The sequence below is a fragment of the Sander lucioperca genome, chromosome 11 (genome assembly GCF_008315115.2).
Source record: "Sander lucioperca isolate FBNREF2018 chromosome 11, SLUC_FBN_1.2, whole genome shotgun sequence".
In the NCBI taxonomy this organism is placed as follows: Eukaryota; Metazoa; Chordata; class Actinopteri; order Perciformes; family Percidae; genus Sander; species Sander lucioperca.
Window position 1 is genome coordinate 23,998,888 of NC_050183.1, and position 20,000 is coordinate 24,018,887.

At 43.3% G+C, this 20,000-nt stretch overlaps 1 protein-coding gene and 1 long non-coding RNA gene across 3 annotated transcripts in view; one reads left to right on the forward strand and one right to left on the reverse strand.

Annotated features, from left to right (window-relative positions):
- grin3bb (glutamate receptor, ionotropic, N-methyl-D-aspartate 3Bb) overlaps positions 1 to 20,000 on the forward strand; it is a 75,428-nt gene that overhangs the window by 14,919 nt on the left and 40,509 nt on the right. The window lies entirely within an intron of this gene.
- LOC116060764 lies at positions 17,292 to 18,561 on the reverse strand. 2 transcript variants are annotated; one of them, XR_004107573.2, is made up of 3 exons: positions 18,497 to 18,561; positions 18,096 to 18,261; positions 17,292 to 17,630 (listed from the first exon to the last, which is right to left on the reverse strand). It is a non-coding gene; the product is annotated as an uncharacterized LOC116060764 (long non-coding RNA). The 2 variants fall into 2 exon arrangements; XR_004898741.1 differs by lacking the exon at positions 18,497 to 18,561 and having other exon boundaries at positions 18,096 to 18,301.

Sequence of the window (20,000 nt, forward strand, 5' to 3'; positions counted from 1 at the left end):
AATGTAACTTGTGATTTTTGAAGTAAGCCTTGAATGTAAACCTGACAGACTTGGGCCTGTTGACAGTAAGTTTAGATGCAGTATTGTCTACTATAGTAGTAATACATCATCACAACAACCTTTTGATCTTCACTGTTTAGGAATGCAAGTGTCCTGCCTCAGGTCAGGGGACAGAAGATGGCAAGGCAACGGCAGCAACTTGGCCCTGGTTTGCCCTCATGGACGAGGCATTAGGGCAGTCTGCGGCAGTCGCCCCCCCCTGCCTTATTGCCTCGATCCAAGAGGACAAACCAGGGCCAAGCACTGCACAAGAGGTAGAGGAAGGGAGAGATGAGGAGGAGGAGGAGGAGGAGGAGGAGAAGAGAGTGAGATGCAGCAGCAAAGAGAGAGCAGGGAACAGAGGAGAGAAGAGGAGAAGGGAGAGAGAGGATCCGTTCCTACAGCTACTAAAAGAGGACATTAAATACCAGAGGGAGGCAGATGAGAGGAGGGAAGCAGAGGCTTCCCTCCTTTGGAGAGGTTGGCGGAAAAATAAATAAAGTAAATTAAATTTAACTGGTTTTGTCTTTGCCCCTTTTTTAATTATTTAATATAAACTGTCTATGTCCAATTTTTAAAAACCTTGTTTCTTTAGACTGCAATAGAAAAAACTTGGTAAGTAACAAATAACTAGCATGTGAAGCCTAGAACAATGTGTTGAACAATATCTTCACCCTTATTTACAACGTTTTGTGGTTAGGTATTCCAAGCTCTACAAAAAACATTCACTTCATCTTGGTTACAAAAAATGATTTATTTAAACATTTCTATATTGACAACTATATACATGAAGCAAAACATTCACTCAAACAACATTCTCATATCTTCAACTATATACAACAACTTCAACATTTACAACTATATACAACTTAAACATCTACAACTATATACAACTTAAACATCTACAACTATATACAACTTAAACATTTACAACTATATACAACAACTTCAACATTTACAACTATATACAACAACTTAAACATTTACAACTATATACAACAACTTCAACATTTACAACTATATACAACAACTTAAACATTTACAACTATATACAACAACTTCAACATTTACAACTATATACAACAACTTAAACATTTACAACTATATACAACAACTTCAACATTTACAACTATATACAACAACTTAAACATTTACAACTATATACAACAACTTAAACATTTACAACTATATACAACAAGACCAAGAATAGAACAACAAGTGGCCATCAGCTACAGCTGCCGGTGCTGCTGCTATAAGACTGCAGACAGAAGAAGGAAGTTTAGGTTAGTCCAGTGGTAATCCAATCTGTCCTTTAAGATGATAATTATATCTAACGTATCTAAAACACTTTATATTTAATATTGTATCAAGAAGGTAAATTAAATATACTTAATGTACTAGTAATGTACTTTATTATTGTCAGTTAAGACCATAATAAAGTACATCGCTAGTACATTAAGTATATTTAATTTACTTTCTTGACTGTGTATGGGTGTTTGCCAATGGTGTTGTTAAATGACTTTTCATATGTTGGTTACAGCGTTACAGGAGTTTAAGGATAACTGCCAGCTGGTAACTTTGAATTATGTTATTTGTCTTAATAGTCATAGAAACAACAAACTTTATTTTATGTACTTGGATGTGTGATCTTCCAGTCTGTTATAGAACCAGAACCAGTCTGTTATAGAACCAGAACCAGTCTGTTATAGAACCAGTCTGGTATAGAACCAGAACCAGTCTGTTATAGAACCAGAACCAGTCTGTTATAGAACCAGTCTGGTATAGAACCAGAACCAGTCTGTTATAGAACCAGAACCAGTCTGTTATAGAACCAGTCTGGTATAGAACCAGAACCAGTCTGTTATAGAACCAGAACCAGTCTGTTATAGAACCAGTCTGGTATAGAACCAGAACCAGTCTGTTATAGAACCAGTCTGTTATAGAACCAGTCTGGTATAGAACCCGTCTGGTATAGAACCAGAACCAGTCTGGTATAGAACCCGTCTGGTATAGAACCCGTCTATGTTATCTATGTCTGTGTTAGCGCTCGGCTACATTAACTCATTAACATATTCCTCTCTATCTTCAGTCAGCTGTCTCCAGCTGGATCCTGATTGAAACTATTCAAACAGGATCACACTTTTTTGTCTCTATAACTCTGATTAACGTCTGCTATCTTCTGTCATCTCTGAACTGAACATCTTCAGACTGAATAATCATGTTCTGTTTTATTCCACATCCAATCAGACGCAGCGCATTAACGCTCACTGTGTGTGTGTGTGTGTGTGTGTGTGTGTGTGTGTGTGTGTGTGTGTGTGTGTGTGTGTGTGTGTCTGTGTGTGTGTGTGTGTGTGTGTGTGTGTGTGTGTATCTGTGTGTGTGTGTGTGTGTGTATATGTGTGTGTGTGTGTGTGTGTGTGTGTGTGTGTGTGTGTGTGTGTGTGTGTGTGTGTGTGTGTGTGTGTGTGTGTGTGTGTGTGTGTGTGTGTATCTGTGTGTGTGTGTGTGGTGTGTGTATGTGTGTGTGTGTGTGTATGTGTGTGGTGTGTGTGTGTGTGTATGTGTGTGTGTGTGGTGTGTGTGTGTGTGTGTGTGTGTGTATGTGTGTGTGTGTGTGTGTTGTGTGTGTGTGTGTGTGTGTGTGTGTGTGTGTGTGTGTGTGTGTGTGTGTGTGTGTGTGTGTGTGTGTGTGTGTGTGTGTGTGTATGTGTGTGTGTGTGTGTGTGTATGTGTCAGATAATATGGTTGGTCACGCTCTGTAAGTGTTGGCTGGTACTCTGGCCGGCTGCCATGTTTACCCAGCATTCCTCAATGCTGTAATGAGTGCTGACTTCAGTTAATTTAATCTACAACAACAGTACACTGACTGACCTTTGACCTCTCGTCTGTCACAGCAGAGGGGGCGGGGCTTAGACTCCCCAGAACCTGACCTGCTTCCTGCGACAGGAAACTAAAGAGGCACATTATTACTCATCAGGTTTTACATGAGAATACTTTTCATACAGTTTAGACCAAAGCAAAGCTCCGAGCCCGAGAGACAACGGTTGGCATGGAAACGGCCGTGTCATTTCTCAGTGATGACCATGGTGAGCTGTCCTGCAAACGCTTGCCTTCTTTCCTATGGAATGCCGTTTTATTCAGTGTTAAATAAATACATAAATATATGAATAAATATTCCTTTGAAATACATCATGAAATAAATAAATGAGGCAGTAAATACATAAATAATTAAATAAATGTAAATATTCATATACAAATTATTTATATAAATATATTAAAAGGTTTTACTTTGAATTATTTCATGGTACTTTTATTTCATAAGTCCACGTTTATTTATTTCCGTGGCTATCTCTCACATTCAGAACATGTCACAGTGTGACAGCAGTCCCGGTGCTCTGTACCCACTGCAGATTGACACAACATTAGCTGGTAAGTGAGCTAGAGAGCCAATCGACTGCTCTAATTCACATTAAACTGAACATTTCCGTTGATGGTGAAGTGGGAAAAGGTGAATGGGACTTCTTTGGGACTATTTATGTGGACGTTTCTGTATGTATAGTTTATTTTGCAGTCCCTCCATAAAAACGTGATTATGCGATCTCTTAATTCAATGCATAATCAGCCAACGTCTGCATATTTATGCGGGGGCCGCATTTTTTCAAATACGCCGCACTTTTGCCGCATAAATTGCCGATTTCCGCGCAAAATATGCAGGGCTTGCATGATTTCATAATCCCCGCATTTTCGTTACAAAAAAGTCACACATATATCTTAGCAGAAAGTTGAAAAATGTTGCGTTTACTTCACACAAGAGCAGCCGTTTCCCCTGTTGCCATGGGAACGTTATGAAGTGACGTAATTACGCGACGTGAACATCATTGAAAAGCTGCAAACCCCGCGATGAAGCCATGATGAAACCACAGTTTTAGCAAGTTCCCGAAATTTCATCGCATAAAATTGCATAAATATCCCGCATATTCCATCACATTTTTTAAGAAAATGTGCCGCATAATCAAGGATTTTAGCCCAAAACTATCACAAAAAAACTCCACATTTTTCTGGAAGGACTGATTTTATATAACATTGTGTTTACAGGTGTGTCAACTACAGCGAGTCGTGTATGTCTGCAGCCTGGAGACCTCCCGTCTCATGCCCTCCCGTCCATAGACTGTATATTAAATTCATATTATTATTAATATTAATAATACATTATTAATATACAGTCTATGCTCCCGTCTCATGCCCTCCCGGCTGGTGCTGTCCCCGAGCTTCGACTTTTCAAAATAAAAGCTTGCGTCTGGTCCGTATGTTTTCATACGGTGTTTTGGATGTTTTTGAACTAAACAGTACGGCAATCATGCTAATGAATACAATTATTTTTCAGTAGATGTCTTAGTTACAACACAACGGAGCAAGCAAAACAGTTTTGTGTTTATATGTGCGGGCGGGATTTATTCAGTTTGGGAAATGCCCCTGTATGCTACAGACACCGCTGCTGCGGCTGTGGTGCACACGGTCACGGTGCACACGGCTCTGTTCTGAATGTGAGATATAGCCACGCCCCCTGATTTGCATATAAGAACTGGAAATAAATAGAGAGGGAAATAAATAAATGTGGACTTCTGAAATAAAAGTACCATGAAATAATTAAAAGTAAAACCTTTTAATATATTTATTTAACTAATTATTCATTTTTATATGAATTGATGAATGAATTTTTATAATGAATTTTTATATGAATGAATGTATTTCAAAGGAATATTTTATTATTTGTTTATGTATTTCTGTATTTATTGAATACTGAATAAAACGGCATTCCTTTGCGTTGTTTCTTCATGCTGATCTAAGTTCTCAACATGACATCATGACTTCACGTAAACGTACACGCCCACTTTCCTAAAGCCAAGTGGTGTGTTATCTGTACGCATTTTCAGCTATCTGCGTGTATGTCTACGCTGTATACAGCGGACGTAAACATACAAGCTAGTTTAGGAAACGTCAGGACCTGATCCCTGGTCTCCTGGGTGAAAGTCCTGTGTTTGACCCATCCTCCCCCCCAACCAGCCTCCCTACGTGGATTTTCGTCCTTTCATACTACTCGCTACGGCGTCAATTCACACGCAATCTCAAGGTAATGTAAGTCAATGGAGGCCAAACGGCGTTGATAAACACTCTAAGAAGGGAGTATGCGTATTGATAACATGCCAATAATGGCATACATACTGGCGTGTCATACATACACCACTTAGTGAGATCAGTCTGGAGTTGTAAATGTCCAGCTGACCAATCAGATCGCCTGGTTGGAGCTTGTTCTTGGGTTAATAATCTCCAGACTGTGTAATGATGGAGACACATTTATCACCTTTCATTAAACAGATCACTTCATAAACTGTAGTCATTTTAATCTGTATTCAGCTCAGCGGAGAACAGAACCGGAGGTCAGAGTTTCAGAGGAAAAGCTGACTGAAGGATTCAGAGGAGGCAGCTTGGCTGCGCTCTGTGTGCAGCTGAGCCAAAAAGTTAAATTAGGTTTCACAGAAAGCGGCAGAATGATTTCTCTAAGTGCTCTGATAAAAGGCCTGTTGGAGCGTTTGACAGTTGATGCCCCAGTGTACCCAGCAGCAAAATAGAGACTGTCCTCCCAAAAAAAGACCCAATACGTCGTTTGTTCGAGCAGCAATTAAGATGATTGTTTTTAAAGTTTATATATTTATGTTTAACATTTCAATGTATATCTGACATAGGGTGACCAGACGTCCCGAAAAATACGGGACAGTCCCGAAATCCAAGCAGTTGTCCCGAATTCCGAATCCTGCCGTAATTGTCCTGAAAATTAGAGCATAAACTCATCATGGGAAAGCCGAGAGTGCTGGCAGCAGTGAAATCCTCCGTGAAATATGCCAGCACCGGGCCTCCAGCGCAACCCAATCTTAGGAGGTATAGCTTCAGTGCATATAAACTTTTGTTATTTCTGTTATTTTATACACACAAAAAAAATATATGAGTATCTCTACTCTATGTTATAGAGTAGATGAAGAGAGCGCAAGTTGCAGCCATGAGGCCAGGGGAAAGTGCACGTGCAGGCAGCCACGAGAAGTGAATGATTTTTTATTTGTATTTTGGTGTTTACATGACAGACAGTTGCGTTTCTGAATACAAATAATAAGTAATTTTGGTGCGGAGTTTTGAAATTCATGTTAGCAAAAATGTCTATGATGAGGCAGCCGAAGACGAAGATTCCCATTGTGGTCCTCGATCTGAAGATAGCAAAGATGCAGAGATCCTGGGGACTGTCCTCCCCCAAAAAACACCCCTTCACCCCTTTTTCCAGTGGTTTTGTCCCTTTTTTTTGGTGCCTTTTCCACCTTTTTGTTCTTTTTTGGCAGTTTTTTTCTGCGTTTTTATCACCCATAAGTGGTTTGTTCCAGCATCATTGTGACCTATATTTAGGTTAGTAATGGCGGCGCCCTCTAGTGGCCGTAGTAGTTCTGACAGTGCATCTCCAGTTCATCTCCAGTTCATCTCCAGTTCATCTCCAGTTTATCACCAGTTCATCTCCAGTTCATCTCCAGTTCATCTCCAGTTCATCACCAGTTCATCACCAGTTTATCACCAGTTCATCACCAGTTCATCTCCAGTTTATCTCCAGTTTATCTCCAGTTCATCACCAGTTCATCACCAGTTCATCACCAGTTCATCTCCAGTTTATCACCAGTTCATCACCAGTTTATCACCAGTTCATCGCCAGTTCATCTCCAGTTCATCACCAGTTTATCACCAGTTCCTCACCAGTTTATCACCAGTTTATCTCCAGTTCATCTCCAGTTTATCTCCAGTTTATCACCAGTTTATGTTCAGCCTGTCCTCAGCCTCGTGTCTCTTCATCTCACTAAAAGCCGAAAGATCGATGCCTCCTGCTGGCTCTGATCCAAAGATCCATCCCATCAGACACAGAATACATTACACACAGCTGTTTACATCCAACATCTAGGTAATCACTGCTGTAACCAATCACATGGCCAAGGTTACTGCTGGGACTAGATACCAGACCCACAGGCTACTGCTGGAAACCAGATCCACAGGTACTGCTGGGACTAGATACCAGACCCACAGGCTACTGCTGGAAACCAGATCCACAGACTACTGCTGGAAACCAGACCCACAGGTACTGCTGGGACTAGATACCAGACCCACAGGGTACTGCTGGGACTAGATACCAGACCCACAGGCTACTGCTGGGACTAGATACCAGACCCACAGGCTACTGCTGGAAACCAGACCCACAGGCTACTGCTGGGACTAGATACCAGACCCACAGACTACTGCTGGAAACCAGACCCACAGGGTACTGCTGGGACTAGATACCACACCCACAGGCTACTGCTGGAAACCAGATCCACAGACTACTGCTGGAAACCAGATCCACAGGTACTGCTGGGACTAGATACCAGACCCACAGGCTACTGCTGGAAACCAGATCCACAGACTACTGCTGGAAACCAGACCCACAGGTACTGCTGGGACTAGATACCAGACCCACAGGGTACTGCTGGGACTAGATACCAGACCCACAGGCTACTGCTGGGACTAGATACCAGACCCACAGGCTACTGCTGGAAACCAGACCCACAGGCTACTGCTGGGACTAGATACCAGACCCACAGACTACTGCTGGAAACCAGACCCACAGGGTACTGCTGGGACTAGATACCACACCCACAGGCTACTGCTGGATACCAGACCCACAGACTACTGCTGGGACTAGATACCAGACCCACAGGCTACTGCTGTGACTAGTTACCAGATCCACAGGCTACTGCTGGATACCAGACCCACAGACTACTGCTGGGACTAGATACCAGACCCACAGGCTACTGCTGTGACTAGTTACCAGATCCACAGGCTAATGCTGGATACCAGACCCACGGGCTACTGCTGGGACTAGATAGCATTCCCACAGGCTACTGCTGGGACTAGATACCAGACCCACAGGCTACTGCTGGGACTAGATACCAGACCCACAGGCTACTGCTGGGACTAGATACCAGACCCACAGACTACTGCTGGAAACCAGACCCACAGGGTACTGCTGGGACTAGATACCACACCCACAGGCTACTGCTGGATACCAGACCCACAGACTACTGCTGGGACTAGATACCAGACCCACAGGCTACTGCTGTGACTAGTTACCAGATCCACAGGCTACTGCTGGATACCAGACCCACAGACTACTGCTGGGACTAGATACCAGACCCACAGGCTACTGCTGTGACTAGTTACCAGATCCACAGGCTAATGCTGGATACCAGACCCACGGGCTACTGCTGGGACTAGATAGCATTCCCACAGGCTACTGCTGGGACTAGATACCAGACCCACAGGCTACTGCTGGGACTAGATACCAGACCCACAGGCTACTGCTGGGACTGAATACCAGACTGATACCAGACCCACAGACTGATTGAAGGAGCGAGTCCCAGAAGGTGTTGCTGCAGCTCTGACTCTGTGTTCAGTATGAACTGTCTGTAAAGGTTTCTGTTTCCTTTCGTCTCCTCCTGAGAGACTTTCTGTTGGCAGCCCGAATCGTTCAGGGTCCTCGGGACAAAAGACAGCGAGCTGCTGTGTCATGCTGATAAAACGCTCCGCAGGACTTCCTGTTGTTGGCAGGAAACTGGAGCGGAGCCTCTGAGCCCCAAAGCGCCGCTGTGAGGCCCGTGGTCTCATTCCTTGGCGCTGTGAGACCGCCTTTTGCTTTTTTCCATGTTTTCGTTGCTTTGTTGTTGCTGTTTTTTGTTGCTTTTTTTACATTGTTGTCACCTTGTTCGACGTCTCTAAACCCGAAGACAGCGCCTTGAGACAAAATGTATTAGTCCTCTTTTTCAGCAATTTTGTCTCCTTTTTTGTCGCCCGTTTCAACGTTTTTGTTGCTTTTGTTAGTCTCCTATTTTTGTTTCTTTTGTTGTCCCCCTTTCCCGGCTCCTCTGAGCCCTGACTTGTAAGGCTGAAGGTCTTTGTCCTCGGCATGTTTTTAATTTGAGCTTCGAGTCTCTGGGGGGGTCGGATCAGAACGTCTCGGCTGTGACCGGGAAACTAAAACCCCGATCGATATTTAATCTGTCACAGAGACAGAGAGGAAGGTCAGAGGATCACACAGCCATCATCATCATCATCATCATCATCATCTTTTAAACCCTCCTGGTATCAAACATGTGGGCTCCTTTCTGACAAACATCTCTTCAGACGTCTCATCGGATCTAAAGAAATCAAATAAAGAGCAAACAGTCTGAGAAGGAAACATTATGACATTAGTGGACCCAGAGATTAGAAAAGAGGAAACACTGAGAACACAGTTATTGATCTTGGGCAGATCTTTGTCGCCTTTTTTGTCGCTTTTTCACCATTTTTGTTGCCGTTTTGTTGCCTCTAAGCCCAAAGACAGCGCCTTCAGACCACTGGTCTTTGTCACCTTTTTTGTAACTTTTTCTGTTGAATGTGATGGACGGAGGTTAGAAAAGAGGAAACACTGAGGGCCAGATGTACTAACGCTTTTGCGCCCACTTCAGACATATTAGTTTCTCAACGTGCACGTAAAAGCATGGCGAGGTATGTACAAACAGGCCGCACTAAGGCTGAGGTAAAAGCATGGGGAGGTATGTACAAACAGGCCGCTCTGAGGTAAAAGCATGGCGAGGTATGTACAAACAGGCCGCACTAAGGCTGAGGTAAAAGCATGGCGAGGTATGTACAAACAGGCCGCTCTGAGGTAAAAGCATGGCGAGGTATGTACAAACAGGCCGCACTAAGGCTGAGGTAAAAGCATGGTGAGGAATGTACTAACAGGCCACACTGAGGTAAAAGCATGGCGAGGTATGTACTAACAGGCTGCACTGAGGTAACAGCATGGCGAGGTATGTACTAACAGGCCACACTGAGGTAAAAGCATGGTGAGGTATGTACAAACAGGCCACACTGAGATAAAAGCATGGTGAGGTATGTACAAACAGGCCACACTGAGATAAAAGCATGGCGAGGTATGTACTAACAGGCTGCACTGAGGTAACTGCATGGCGAGGTATGTACTAACAGGCTGCACTGAGGTAACAGCATGGCGAGGTATGTACTAACAGGCCACACTGAGATAAAAGCATGGCGAGGTATGTACTAACAGGCTGCACTGAGGTAACTGCATGGCGAGGTATGTACTAACAGGCTGCACTGAGGTAAAAGCGCAGGCTGCCTGTCGCGGGAACTGAAAATGGCAAATTGTGCTTTTCCGTGTCATGTATATGCATTCATGGGAGGGTGAAGGGGAAAGTGGGAGTTTCCCATAAAGAGATGGGAGGGAAGCGTAAAGTTTGCCTAATTATGTATTCCGTGGTATGTACAAAAACCGCCGTGACAGCGTGTCTCTATTTTTGGGTGAAAATTCTCCGCCTCTTAAAGCAGGTGTAAACCAGGAAGAGGGTTTTCTGGCATATGCCTCCTGGTGAAATGGCAGCAGTAATCTGAGCAAGACGAAGACATAGGCCAAGGAGATGAGCTGAACAAGGATCACACTTCTTCAGTTGAGTGAACAGGAAATCATTAAGGGTTACAGATTAAGCAGCCATGCAATATTACAGTTACTGGAAGAAATCAAAGATGACATCATATCTCTGGCTCAGCGTTCACATTCCAGCAGCTGTTAAACTCCTCGCTACGTTACACATATTGGCATCAGGATCATTTCAAACAGTCATAGCATCAGCAGTGGGAATATGGCAGTCTGCACTCAGCCGTATCATAGCAACAGTACTTAACGCTTTGCTACAACGCAATTTACGGTATAGTGGGCGGAGAAAGGTGCTGATTACCTGATGAGCTGCAGCTTTGGTAAATACGACGTAAGCTGAAGGATCACAGCATGCGCTTTCTGAGGGTTGGCCATGGCACTGATAACATACATCTGGCCCAGTGTGTTTGTGTTTAGGTGTGTGTGTGTCAATTCAATTCAATTAAATTTTATTTATAGTATCAATTCATAACAAGAGTTATCTCGAGACACTTTACAGATGGAGTAGGTCTAGACCACACTCTATAATTTATAAAGCCCCAACAATTCAAGTAGTTCCCCCAAGAGCAAGCATTCAGTGAGACAGTGGTGAGGAAAAGCTCCCTTTAAGGGAGAAACCTGGGACAGAACCAGACTCTTGGTAGGCGGTGTCTGACGATGCCGGTTGGGGATGTGCTGAACAGTGGAAATAATAGTCACAATAAAGATAATGGAAAAGTGACTAAGAAATAGTAGTCATAGTAGTTCATGTCATAGCAGGGCACTGCAGGGCGTTGCAGTATGTAGCATTGCACAGCAGGGCATGGCTGAATGTAGCAGGTTCAGCAGGACGCAGCAGGGCACCGTGGAACGTAGCAGGGTGAACTGAAGCAGGACCACAGCAACTGCTGAAACCAAGGTCTAGGTGCCATCCGGATCCAACGAAAAACGCTGGAAAAGTAACATAAGGACTCCGGGGAGTAAACTCCCCAGAGCTAGGTTAGTAAAAAGCATTTCTGGATCTCCTCACTCCCTAACTATATGCTAGTATAGTGTGTGTGTGTGTGTGTGTGTGTGTGTGTGTGTGTGTGTGTGTGTACAACCATCTGGCCCTGAGTGTTGAGAAGATGAATCCATAACCACACATGATTGATGAAGAGTAGAAGTGGTTCAGGGTTGATCTGAAGAAACGTCCTCAGAATAAACAGAGAAATGCGTACGGAGCCGGAGTTTTAAAACCAAACTGAACACTTTAAACATGAGTTGTGCTTCCCTTCGGTGGTTTCCTACATTTCCCAGCAAGCCTTGGGACAGGCGGGACCCGGAGAAGAAACAGAACCAAAGAGTCAGCAGGTTGAATTCTCTCCTCAGGAAACGTTTCCTGCTTCAGTCCGCAGAAAAACACAGAAACTAGTTCATGATTAAAGTTATTTTATGCAACACAGAATCCTCCGATCTTCATCATCATCTTCCTCCGTTAATGTTGTATAAACTGAGAGAAAAGCAGGTCATCTTTATTTATAGATCATAACAACAGCAGAAGTTGACCCAAAGTGCTTTACAACGATACAGAGAGAGAACATTACATAAATAACAACAAACAACATGATAAACCCAAAGTCATGGAAAGAAGAAAGAAGTTAGAAGAGGGAATTAATCAACAGCTGATCAGAAAGCTTTTAGGGAAATAAAGAAAATGACAAAAGCAAAGAAAGAGGAAGGGGACGGACATCCAGCCGAAAAGAGGGACATCCCAACGTGACATCATGACTTCACGTAAACATACACGCCACTTTCTAAAGCCATGTGGCGTGTTATCATGAGGCTGCAAGACCCAAACCACCAGACCCAGACCACTAGACTCAGACCACCAGACCCAGACCACCAGGCACAGACCACCAGACTCAGACCACCAGACCCAGACCACTAGACTCAGACCACCAGACCCAGACCACCAGACTCAGACCACCAGACTCAGACCACCAGACCCAGACCACTAGACTCAGACCACCAGACCCAGACCACCAGACTCAGACCACCAGACTCAGACCACCAGACACAGACCACCAGACTCAGACCACCAGACTCAGACCACCAGACCCAGAACACCAGACACAGACCACCAGACTCAGACCAACAGACCCAGACCACCAGACTCAGACCACCAGACCCAGACCACTAGACTCAGACCACCAGACTCAGACCACCAGACTCAGACCACCAGACACAGACCACCAGACTCAGACCACCAGACTCAGACCACCAGACTCAGACCACCAGACACAGACCACCAGACTCAGACCACCAGACCCAGAACACCAGACACAGACCACCAGACTCAGACCACCAGACCCAGACCACCAGACTCAGACCACCAGACCCAGACCACCAGACTCAGACCACCAGACCCAGACCACCAGACACAGACCACCAGACTCAGACCACCAGACTCAGACCACCAGACTCAGACCACCAGACCCAGACCACCAGACTCAGACCACCAGATCCAGACCACCAGACTCAGACCACCAGACCCAGACCACTAGACTCAGACCACCAGACTCAGACCACCAGACCCAGACCACTAGACTCAGACCACCAGACCCAGACCACCAGACACAGACCATCAGACTCAGACCACCAGACCCAGACCACCAGACACAGACCACCAGACTCAGACCACCAGACACAGACCACCAGACACAGACCACCAGACTCAGACCACCAGACTCAGACCACCAGACCCAGACCACCAGACTCAGACCACCAGATCCAGACCACCAGACTCAGACCACCAGACCCAGACCACTAGACTCAGACCACCAGACTCAGACCACCAGACCCAACCACTAGACTCAGACCACCAGACTCAGACCACCAGACTCAGACCACCAGACCCAGACCACCAGATTCAGAGACTTTCTCCCACAGATATCACAACGCTAAATAAACAACATAAAACAAGTAATATTTTACTATGCAGTATGCTCTGGCTGCTCTGTGGATGAACATAAGATGGAGTAAACCAGACTGACAGGAGAGGAAGGGGTTGTTATGGTGCTAAAACAGTCTGTTAAGAATTTGTAACTTGTAAAACACAATTCACAAATTAATGCAGAGTGATTTGTATCCGCAAATGTTTATTTGTGTCTGTGCATCTAATTTGTAACTCGTATTTCATCCTTTGTAAATGAACTTAGTATTTTTCAATGTAAATATACGTGTAAATCTCCTTCCATGTGTGTGGGTACTTTTGAGACTTTCCGCGCCGTTTGTGGTCAGAAGCAATTTGTAACTCAGGTGACGATCCCAACAGTCTCCAGTAGATGGCGGTGTTAAGTGACGATCCCAACAGTCTCCAGTAGATGGCGGTGTTAAGTGACGATCCCAACACTCTCCAGTAGATGGCGGTGTTAAGTGACGATCCCAGCACTCTCCAGTAGATGGCGGTGTTAAGTGACGATCCCAGCACTCTCCAGTAGATGGCGGTGTTAAGTGACGATCCGAGCACTCTCCAGTAGACGGCGGTGTTAAGTGACGATCCCAGCACTCTCCAGTAGATGGCGGTGTTAAGTGACGATCCCAGCACTCTCCAGTAGATGGCGGTGTTAAGTGACGATCCCAGCACTCTCCAGTAGATGGCGATAATGCAACTCTTATGGATTCCAACCGATGTTAAAATAAATGAAAGATGTGAAGAAGCCTAGCTACACTGTTCGCTAGATCTACTTGATGTTCCTCCGGGTAAGTTGATATTATTAGGACTTTGTCGTCAGATAAATTGCATTCATGTTTTCAGCATCATCGTTGCAGTGCATTTAGCTACAATTCTCTTTGTGTTGTTATGGCGGCAGTGACAGTTCGCTACTTTTTAGAGTGTGCTAACATTCACAGTATTGTACAGCTTGAACAGCGATGCTAACTTAGCTAGCTAGCTCGTTAAAGTCAGCCCTGTAACATGGGCTTGCTTGGTCTTTGTATGGCAGTCTGAAATATTATTAAGCGCAAAGTTATGTTAGTGTTGCTATTATTTAGTACAGTTGATCATATTGTGTTTTATGTTTCACGTTTACTCCCGTTTATCCATTACTGGTAACAGGGTAGCCAAAGTGTGTGCTGGTTGGTATGTTATAGCTGACATGACAGTTAATAAGCAGTATGATAGTTAGTCGGTCAGTTGGATTGTAGTTGTGAGCAGCACCTTTTCTTTAGAGTGTGCGTAAATGAGAATAGTAAGTATATCTGCTGCATTGTGATATTGTATTTCTTTGTTAAACCTGTGTTTTATTTCTGCTATTTGATGTGGACGAGAGTTAGGAGTTTAAGGGGTTGCTATGCTACGTGACCATTGTGCTAATTATATCCACGTTCGTACATGCTAGTTTATCGCCTTCGGCTCACCTGACTCAGTACGTCGGGTCTAAACATGTTGCATCGTGTTTAAACATGTTTATACTTTTACTACTTGTTGTTAGGATTGTTCAGTACTTTTGTGGTTGAGTAAAATAAGAAGTAAGTGGTGTTAAATATGGTTTTCTGTACCGCTATCGAGGCTTATCTAGCGAGGCTTTGCTAGCTCGAATAGTATCTGTTCCGGGATTTTCAAAATAAAAGCATCCAGCAGTTTTGTTGTTGGAGGCTTTAAAGAGACAAGAGACAGATGGGCGAAAATGTCTGAGGATCCCATATAATAAGCGTTTGAATGCTTTTTCTCTGCTTACATTATTGGAGTTTGAGATATATAGCCATATTCCGACTATTGTTTATATTATGTTTGGTAATGTATATTACTGCTAAAGGCGGAATGAGTGTATACATACAGTATGTTTCCTTTATTCATTTGTATTATGTTTTTCTCTTTATATGAACCACTCAAACTCAAACAAGAAAGAGGAAGAAATACACAGAATAAGAACCATCTATCAGCTCTTCATTTCCTACTCTGGAGTATTTGCCTTAAGTGGTGTTCTGGCCAACATACCTGAAGTGAACCTGGTGATAAACCCAGAACTAGCACCTTCACTGCACTGCTCCTTTATTCAAGACTAAATATATGTGCAGATGTACACCATGACACAAAATGATAGCCTAGTTCAATCTAACACTGAATCTGCTGTGTTTTACTGATCTGACTGACCACTGATGAGGTGTACTTGGACCCACCAGACTCTCCTCTAAGTATGAGAAACCATCAGGAGGAAGTTATTGCTCGACAGGTGTCATACTTCTCAACTGCTCAGTAACTAAAGTATCAACTGCTACTGTAAGGACTGTACTGTGTCCATAGACATTGATCAGGCTGTGTGAAAGGGACTCTTGTTTCACAAAGTAACTAATAGAATGTAGCGATTTTCTAGTCGTATAGGTTGGGCTGGGCCTGAGCGTTGTCCTGACCGCCTGCTGTGGTGCTTGCTTATACGCCATGGCTCAGGCTGGTGTGGAGTGGAGCTGGTCAGCAGAGCTGACTTGGTTCTCGGCAGAAGCCGAGGAGAGACGACAGGGACAGAGGTTGTATTAGTGCGTGGTGGGGTGAGAGTAGTGCAGGGCAGAGTGGAATCAAAACATCCGACATTAGTGTGTGTGTGAGGGGAACTTCCAATGATAATGGTGTCAAGGAACTGTTCATTCACCTTGATCTGGTGGAGAGTCGCTATTCTGGCTTCAAGTTCCACTATCTTCTGGCTGAACAGGAGGCACGAGTCGCAGCCAGGTGTACAGTTGAGGGGGGGCATCGTGTAGCTTGCTAGTTTAGCTAGTAGCAACGTTGACGGAGGTCCTCTCCAAAACCGATCCCTCTTCACTTGCAGTTCACAAGTCAACACTTGCGGATGCTCCTGCTTGTGTTAGCAAGCTGTGGATACTCCGTTACTACTGCCAAAATATAGAAAAGAATTCCAAGGAGGCAAACATCCTAAGGGGTCCGCGTCACCTCCCCGCTAGCAGACAGGCTAACTAGCCGTTAGCACAACAAATAGCTAGACGTTGGTTAACGGAGCGGAGGAGAGTTTTACAAACAACGGAGAAACTGCGGCCAGACAGGTCCGGTTAATATACAGCTAGACGATGCAAAGAGTGACTGTATTTCACTGTAGAGGACTTAAATCGCAGGTCGTTAAGCAGTCTGCAGCTGCCGTTGTCTACAACAGGAAACAGGAAGTCAACCGGAAGTCATACGTACCTGAAGGTGTGTCATACGTACCTCATCACCAACAACCAGCTGTGGCGGAAGATGGTTTCATCCATAACAGAAATGGACTCTATGTGAACAAATGCTTTACTGATGATGAATTATGTATGAGCAATAAATTAATAATGATTAACAGACCATTAGCTAATAGGCTTGTTTACTATGAACAATCCATTTATAACTGTGTGAACAAGTACTTTACTCATGATGAACTATGTATGAACAATTGATAAGTAATAATGAACAAACCATTAACTAATAGTTAACTAATGCTTAATAAATGATGAATTATGGATAGTTATTATAAAGTGCTACCAATGTTTTGTGTTGCTTACTGTCACTATTACCTGTCTTAAAGGATTACATTTTTATAGTCAGGATGTTAAATGGACTTGGTGTTTGACCCTTCTACATGCATTAAATCAGACATATCACCTGTTTAAACAGTGCAATTACAGTCTTTGTGAAAAAAACATGTAATTAACGCTTAAGGAGCCTTACTACTAAACTTAAAAATGACCAAACCCTGCATAGAAATAAAGCACTTTATTCATAGTCAATGAAATGGAAATATAAAGTGTGTATACATAATGCATGAGTAGCAGATAACTGTCCAGATCATGTCCTCCACCAGTCTAAAGGGTTTCTTTTCTACTGAAGATGTCAGCTGATAATGTAGGCTCTCAGGTCACAGAAGTCATCCTGTGGATACTGAATCTTTCCTGATGCTGCTGTGTTGTCTTCAGACCATCATCACTTGGCAGAAGTATGGCACCTGTCCCACAATACCTTCATACAATGAGGAGAGTCTTGTGGGTCCAGGTAAACCTCGTCAAACAGGTGTTCAGGACAGCATCTGATTAGTCAGATCTGTAAAACATGGCAGATTCAGTGATTAAACTATCATTTTACATCAGAGTGTACAACTGCACATACGTTTTGTCTTACAGGAGAAGCATGTATTTAACACAGTGTCTGGCAATTACTGTACTAATAAAGATGGTTACAATATGTCGAGCAAATGTTAAATTTAAATTCTTTATAGTTTAACTTACAACATTATCGATTGATTCCTTAGATCATCTAGTTTCATATGATACCAAATATATTCACTAGCTTTACAACTGGGCCCACTAACAGTTTAAGCAGCACTTAATATTTCAGACTGCAAATTCCTGACTTTAACGAGCTAAGTTAGCATCGCTATTTGCCGTTAGCACGCTCTAAAAAGTAGCAAACTGTCACTGCCACCATAATAACACAAAGCAAATTGTAAATGCACTGCAACAATGATGAAAACATAAATGTAATTTAGTCCTAATAATATCAACTTACCTGGAGGAACATCAAGTAGATTCTATTATGTCTATGGTGCAAACCGTCTCTCCGAAACATTTGACAAAGCTTCTTCATGTGGTTTAACAGCAGTTGGCATCCATAAGTGTTGCATTACTGCCATCTACTGGAGAGTGCTGGGATCGTCACTTAACACCGCCATCTACTGGAGAGTGCTGGGATCGTCACTTAACACCGCCATCTACTGGAGACTGTTGGGATCGTCACTTAACACCGCCGTCTACTGGAGACTGTTGGGATCGTCACTTAACACCGCCGTCTACTGGAGAGTGCTGGGATCGTCACTTAACACCGCCATCTACTGGAGACTGTTGGGATCGTCACTTAACACCGCCATCTACTGGAGACTGTTGGGATCGTCACTTAACACCGCCGTCTACTGGAGAGTGCTGGGATCGTCACCTGAGTTACAAATTGCTTCTGACCACAAACGGCGCGGGAAAACTAACTAACTTTACTAAAAAATAAAGTACCCACACACGTAGAAGGAGATTTACACGTATATTTACATTGAAAAATACTAAGTTCATTTACAAATGATGAAATACGAGTTACAAATTAGATGCACAGACACAGATACACATTTGCGGATACAAATCACTCTGCATTAATTTGTGAATTGTGTTTTACAAGTTACAAATTCTTATGAGACTGTTTTAGCACCATAGTTGTGAACATAAGATAGTAGTAGTAGTAGTAGTAAGAGAGTAAACCAGACTGACAGGAGAGGAAGGGTTGATCTGTCAGCAGCAGGGTGCAGTTAGAGGAAATTAAACTTAAATACAGAAGAAAACAAAGAGAGAGATGGATAAGTTCCCATCATGCAGCAGGAGCCTCTCTCTCTCCTCCAGGTTTGACACTTTAAATCCTTAAAGATCTGCCTGTCAGAGCATCGTCACGGTGACGGGCGATGTGCTCTGCATCACCATGACAACAGAGAGAAATCATCTCTTTGATCTTTCGTCTGATGGTTTCTTTTCTTTCTGAGGGTTTCACATATATATATATATATATATATATATATATATATATATATATATATATATATATATATATATATATATACTGAGAGGGGATTTAATCTGACGTAAACATTTCAATAATATGTTGGCCTGAAGAACAACGGTTTAGGATGTACAAGGTTTTCACCCTGAATACAGCATCCAAACACACAATGGAACTACAACTCCCATGATGCCCTCTGGCCCAGAAAGTCTTTCCCTCAGACAGAAACAGAGAAGGAGACTTCTGTAAATCAGTGGAGACATTTTTTGAGTCGTTTGACTATCAGAGTTTGACCCAATGATCCAACATTTGGAAAGTCTAGACGAGGCGTAAGATTACATCATTTAATTGTGTTAAACCTGTTCTTCTGTATTTCTTGGGTTTTAATTTGTTTCAATTTAAATCTTCTATTTTCAACCACATCTACATATATATGCGTATATCTAAGTGTGTTCTATGCTATGATGCAAACACAAAATTCTCTTCTGGATAATAAATCAGGCAGATGATTGGCTCTCCCCAAACCCCCGTAACAGAACTCTGCAGCCAATCAGAACTCAGAAAGCCTGTATAGTCACACAGGATTCACCGATCCTTCAGCCAATCAGAACTCAGTAAAGCTTCTACAGTCACACAGGATTCACCGATCCTTCAGCCAATCAGAACTCAGTAAAGCTTCTACAGTCACACAGGATCCACCAATCCTTCAGCCAATCAGAACTCAGGAAAGCCTCTATAGTCACACAGGATTCACCGATCCTTCAGCCAATCAGAACTCAGGAAAGCCTCTATAGTCACACAGGATTCACCGATCCTTCCAGTGATTGACATCAGGTCTACAAAGGTACCACTGCAGAACACAGGCGCTGATTTATGTTT